Below are 7,500 nucleotides of genomic sequence, written 5' to 3' on the forward strand. Positions count from 1 at the left end.
TCACACCATTGTACAATTGTATAAGAATTTGTTACATAAAAAGTCATACATATGAAATGTATTTGTCTAAAATCGGAGCAGGAGAAGAAGAAAAAATGGGAAATTCATACGATCGGACTAAATTTTAGTGTTTCCTTTGACATTGCTCTCTAACTTGAACAAATGGGAATATTGAATTTTTAAGTGCTATATTATAAGAATATATCTGATGTTCCTCAGGGTAGTGTTCTCGAACCATTATTTTTTTTCGGTATATATATATATATATATATATATATATATATATATATATATATATATATATATATATATACATATATTTATATATATATATATATATATATATATATATATATATATATATATACATACATGTATATAAATAAATATATATATATATATATATATATATATATATATATATTTATATATATATGTATATATATATATATGTATATATATACATACATATATATATATATATATATATATATATATATATATATATATATGTACGTATATATATAAGCACATACAAACACACACACAAACATATATATTTATATATATATATATATATATATATATATATATATATATATATATATATATATATATATATATATATATATATATAAGCACATACAAACACACACACACACACACACACACATATATATATATATATATATATATATATATATATATATATATATATATATATATATATATATATATATAAGCACGTACAAACACACACACACACACACACATATATATATATATATATATATATATATATATATATATATATACATATATATATATATATATATATATATATATATATATATATATATATATATATATGTGTGTGTGTGTGTGTGTGTGTGTGTGTGTGTATATAGATACAGATACACAAACACACACACACACACACACATATATATATATATATATATATATATATATATATATATATATATATATATATGTATATTATATATATATATATATATATATATATATATATATATATATATAAATATATATATATTTATATATATATATATATATATATATATATATATATATATATATATATATATATATATATATATTTATATATATATATATATATATATATATATATATATATATATATATATATATATATATATATATATATATATATATACATATATTGTACCAACCGTGTGTCACACAATTGTACATAATTCCTTTTGTATATATTATGCTTGTATCTTCGCTCTTCCCTCGCACTAAAACGAACATGAAAATTCTTGTCTGGTTTTTCCTCTGTAATATTGTCTGTCTTGTGAACTTGTTATGTCCTGTTGACTTGAGGTTTTGTATATAAGGAGAATATTCTACAATAATATAACTCAGTCGTTTCCAACCTGCCTTTGAGTTCACAGCCATACTCGGCGCCGTCACATTGGTGACCCCGGAAGATGACTCGCTCCCACTGCCTTCCACCCCCACCTCCCTTGCCCCTCCATCGTTGGTACTATGACGGAGACGGACTCTACTACAGCAGTTGGCGCCGCGGCCGCCCCATTGAAACTCTCACCGTTGGCCAGAAGAGAAGCGTTTGCTTGGTTTCAACGCGCTAAAGTCCACTTTCGTATCAGGGGCGTGACTCACTCAACCACCAAAGCGGATTATGTTCTCGGGGCGATACCCGAGGACACCTTCCCAGAAATATCCGACTGGCTTTGTGAACAAGGAGATACCCCAATAGCGTATGACGCCCTCAAAACATACCTTCTGCAGCAGTACTCGCCGTCGCCAGCCGCCCGTATAGCACAGCTTTTTCAGCTCTCGCAACAACCGTTAGGGGACCAAAGGGCTTCGCTTGCCCTCAGGGAAATGACCAGTATCGCTCGCCTTCAACCTGCCGCAGACGGCTCTCCTCGTGAGGTGAACCTACTCCGTGCCCTTTGGATACGCCGTTTACCTGAACCTGTACGCGCTGCCATACCCGATGTCGATAGTTTACCCATAAAGGACTTGATGACCAAAGCCGACGCCCTTATGGACAGCCACTTCAAGACCTCCATCAACGCCTCCACCCCTGACGACGAGGATGCCTATTCGACGTCAACCGAAGCTGACATGAATGCCGTAGGACATACACGCCTACTCCGTAACGTGCCGAAGCGGCGACAAAGCCGCCCACCAGTCACCAATCGCTCACGCCCCAACGAACGACTTCTACAGCCACTTACTACCTCCCATCCACAGCAGTTTTGCTACTACCACTTCAGATTTGGGGCAACCGCGAAGAAATGTACCAAAGATTGTCAGTGGCCAAAAAACGTGTTAGTAGGCCATCGCTTGTGGCGGTGGCCTCCCATGTTTCTAATCTTTTTTTTTTACAGGATGCAGGAACGGGCGTGCGATTTTTGGTAGACACGGGTGCTTGTCGTTCTCTTTTGCCAAGGAAACTCTTCAAGGCACAACGTAGTCTGTCTACATCTGCCAACATCCGCTTGGTAGCTGCCAACGGATCTGCGATACCCACCTATGGTTACGAGAACCTCACATTATCGTTCGGAAACGGTAAATTCAATTGGAAGTTTCTCGTTGCTGACGTCACAATGCCAATCCTCGGTGCGGATTTCCTCTCTCATTTCCACCTTTTGGTCGATGTCGCCAACCGACGATTGGTCAACGCCGACTCGTACTTGTCGACACCTCTTCAACCCGCCCCATCTAACCTCGCTCTCCACATCAGCTCACCCACGGATGCCTACGCCCACTTCCTCACGTTGTACCCGGAAGTTTTCCGTCCAGAACTTCGCCAAACGCCCACGGTTTGTGCCAAGCACGGTATTTATCACCATATCAAGACGACGGGACCCCCAGTCTTCGCAAAATTCAGACGTCTGGCACCGGAACGATTGGCAGCCGCCAAACAGACGTTCGCCGAAATGGAGAAAATGGGCCTTTGCCAAAAGGCCTCCAGCCCATGGTCGTCACCCTTACACATCGTTCTGAAGAAAGACGGTTCCCTCCGTCTGTGCGGGGATTACAGGCGCCTGAACATGCAAACAGAACCGGATCACTATCCCCTCTCAAACATTGCCGATGTGACCTCCTACCTGCACAAAGCAAAGGTTTTCTCTAAGCTTGACTTCCTGAAGGGGTATCATCAGGTGCCTATGAACCCAGAAGACATCCCCAAGACTGCCATTACCACTCCGTTTGGCACATACACCTTCAATTACTCCTGTTTTGGCCTTCGTAATGCTGGGGCAACGTTTCAACGTCTCATGGATGGCATCTTAGGGGACCTCCCTTTCTGTGTATGTTATGTGGACGACATACTTGTGTTCTCCTCCTCAAAAGAGGAACACCTCCGTCACCTGCGCATCGTGCTCGACCGCCTGCAACAAAATGGCCTTGTAGTCCGGTACGACAAGTGTACCTTTGGCGCCAATGAAGGGTTGTTCTTAGGGCATCGTATCACTCCTGAAGGAGTCCATCCCCTCCCTGAGAAGGTAGCAGCCGTTCAGAATTTCCCCGCACCCTCGACCGTCAAAGCTCTGCAGGAATTCTTGGGCATGATCAACTATTATCACCGTTTTCTGCCAGCCATTGCCGCAACTCTTGCTCCCCACTACGCCTCCCTCAAGGGCAAGCCAAAGGACCTGAAGTGGGGTCCCCTTCAAGAAGCAGCCTTCTGCAATGCAAAGAAGGCCCTATCAACTGCTGCGGCTCTCACTTTTCCTATCCCACACGCCCCTCTCCTTCTCTCCACCGATGCCAGCGACGTCACTATTGGTGCAGTACTCGAGCAGGTGGTCAAAGGCTTGCCCCGCCCATTGGCCTTCTTCAGCAGAAAACTGTCCAAGGCAGAATCCGGTTATTCTACCTTCGATCGAGAATTGCTGGCGGTTCACTTGGCTGTCCGTCACTTTCGCCATTTCTTAGAAGGTACGCCCTTCGTCATTCGCACAGACCACATGCCTCTGGTGCACGCCTTCACTCGACAGTCTGACGCCTGGTCCGCCCGTCAACGCCGACATCTTTCCGCCGTGGCTGAATACAATTGCACCCTCCAATACGTCCCTGGGAAAATGAATCCCGTTGCCGATGCCTGTCAAGAAACACGTTGGCTGCCGTTCAACTGGGATTCGATTACAACGCCCTGGCTGAAGCCCAACGACAGGATCCAGAGTATCAAGCTTGTATGACATCCTGCACGTCCCTCCGTTGGGAAGATTTTCCCCTCGAAGACTCCAACACCACCCTCCTCTCTGACGTCAGTACTGGTAGACCGCGACCTTGGATTCCTGCTCCCATGCGCCGACAGGTGTTTGATTTCATCCACGGCCTTTCACATCCCTCGTGCCGTTCTAGTGCACAGCTGCTGAAGGCAAAGTTCATTTGGCACGGCATTTCTAAGGATGCTAAGGATTGGGTCCGCGCCTGTACTTCTTGCCAAACTTCCAAAGTACATCGACGCACGGATTCAGGAGTGGGCACCTTTCCTCAACCACAGCGTCGTTTCGCACACATTCACGTCGACGTTGTAGGCCCTCTACCCACATCACAAGGACATCGTTACCTGTTTACCGTCATCGACCGCTCCACTCGTTGGCCTGAAGCCATTCCCATGGAAACTGCAACGTCCGCCTCATGTACATCTGCCTTACTCTCTGGATGGATTTCAAGATTCGGTATCCCTGAGCTTATTACTTCTGACAGGGGAACCACCTTCACCTCTCAATTGTGGACGTCATTAGCGAATCTCCTGGGCATCACCCTACATCAGACAACGGCCTACAACCCCGCTGCCAATGGAATGGTTGAACGTTTTCATCGCACCCTCAAAGCAGCTTTGATGTCCCGCTGCAAGGATTGCAACTGGTTTACTCAGCTTCCCTGGGTCCTCCTTGGACTAAGGACCACTCCTATAGACGCCCTCGACGTCTCGGCAGCTGAAATGGTGTATGGCGATCCGTTGGTCGTCCCTGCCGAATTTTTTCCTTCCACAACCTCCCCCGACGATCTCCAGCGCATACGTCACGTCGTGGGAAAATTTACTCCGTGCCGCCAGACTTACAAGCCCCCAGCGAAGCATCACATACCAACGGACTTGCACTCTGCAACGAACGTCTTCCTGCGCAACGACACCAGCAAGCCACCACTAACGCCCCCTTACACGGGCCCTTTCCTTGTGATCCGACGCAGTCCGAAAGCATTCCTCCTAAACATTCGGGGCAAAGAAGACTGGGTCTTCATTGATAGTCTAAAACCTGCTTATCTACTGCCAGATGACCCGCCTACAGTTCGCCTCTGTAGATCAGGGTGCCCTATTTAACATGTACAGTATGTCATATTTAGGGGGGGAGCCATGTACCAACTGTGTGTCACACAATTGTACATAATTCCTTTTGTATATATTATGCTTGTATCTTCGCTCTTCCCTCGCACTAAAACGAACATGAAAATTCATGTCTGGTTTTTCTTCTGTAATATTTTCTGTCTTGTGAACTTGTTATGTCCTGTTGCCTTGAGGTTTTGTATATAAGGAGAATGTTCTACAATAATATAACTCAGTCGTTTCCAACCTGCCTTTGAGTTCACAGCCTTACTCGGCGCCGTCACAATATATATATATATATATATATATATATATATATATATATATATATATATATATATATATATATATATATATATATGTGTGTGTGTGTGTGTATGTGTGTTAAAAAAGAAAGGTTATTGCATACGCAGATAAGGCTACTCTCTTTTTATCTCCAGAAGTTTGACATATGACTGCAGAATTCCTTAATAGAGACATAGGCGGAATAAGTATATGGTGCACATTTTGGGCCATGAAGTTAAACACTAACAAAACTCAAAATATGATATTAGATAGGCCGAGGACAGTGACTACTCAATTTTTAGATCTTTTCATTGACGATGTCTCTTGTACTATATGTAACGCATTTAAAATTTATGCCTGATTCTTGATTACAAATTCCTATCTTGAGAAAGACAATCAATATTTTTGTCTTTAAATTGCACAATATAGTAGAATATTGAAATGTTTTCATCATTTCATTTTATCTTCTTTCGAGTATTGTTCTCTTGTCATATAATGGCCTACTGATTTTCATAATAATTTGTTGGATTAAAAAAAAAAATTGGACTGATAATTTTCTTATTCCAACCTCGGAACCGTTTTTTTTTCTTTTTTTATGCATGTTGTATAAGATATTTCATACCATTTTCTGTGCACCATTAGCATTCAGGTCTTCCCAAACTAAACCATCCTCTACGCGGTACTTTGTATACAGATAGTTTTAACAGGCTTGTCATCTCCGCCATAAAACAGCATACTATACAGTACTCTAAAAGCTCTGTTTCAACTGTGACCAAATTGTGAAAGGGTCTTCCTAATGAGGCAGTTGAATTAGAAGTTGGAACATATTGTATTTTTTTCCTAATTAGCTTTTGACATAGGTCTTGATTTATAGTTACTATATGCCAGATTCATTTTAACATTGCTACTGATCTTAAAATATTTCATATATCTATTTATTCCAAATATATAAATTTAGTTTATTTGTTATTCCCTTATATAATAAATCACCAGCTCCAATCACCTTCAAAACACAGTACCTTCTCTTAATTCTTCAATGACTGCCCAGTGTGAATGATCTTATTTGTCTTTCATTTCAGGCATTTCTTATTCAAGATATTAGTTATATATTTACATATAAGTTTAACATTAGATGATAGGTTATTTCATTAAGCTGACAAATTATGGAAACTGGGTATGTTATTGTCGATGTTGAAGCTAAAGATAAAGTATGGTATCATTCCTTCATTGCATTATCATCTTTACTACTATTTGTTTTGCTACATGTAGTAATTATTTTAAAGGATAAATGAATTATGTTCCCTTTACTTCTATAAATTCCCATTAGATGTACAAATAAAACTCCTAAAATTATTCACGATTTATTTACAAAATGCAGTCATGCCTAAAACATAGCCAACACGCTCGTACGGCCTAAGAAGAAGAAAAAAAATTTATATCGGATGATCCGTTGGTTTGATGGAGAGTTTAGCACAAAATTCTTATTTTAACAAAAATAGTTATATAGAGACTGTTTACATACAATCTCTTTCTTTCTCTCTCTCTTGGTGACATAGTGAATAGTTAATGGAAATGTTCAAAAGTCTGAATGACATTACAAGTATTTTAATCATGTTACGCTAAATACAAATCAGACCATAAACATTGGATTTAAACTAGAAACTGAATGATTACCTATTCAGGCTATAGTAAATATGGCCACGGGTTTTCTCTTGACTGTATAAAGTTGCAAGTCGTAAGACAAATGCAGTTTTGCAACCACGGGGGCAATTCCAAATCCTGCTAACCATTCTTGACTGTTATGGGTTTCAGAGCCGATGGAACAAGGTGAATGGGTGTCTGGTGGATGGGCGGGGCAA

The sequence above is a fragment of the Palaemon carinicauda genome, chromosome 17, assembly GCF_036898095.1.
Source record: "Palaemon carinicauda isolate YSFRI2023 chromosome 17, ASM3689809v2, whole genome shotgun sequence".
NCBI lineage: Eukaryota > Metazoa > Arthropoda > Malacostraca > Decapoda > Palaemonidae > Palaemon > Palaemon carinicauda.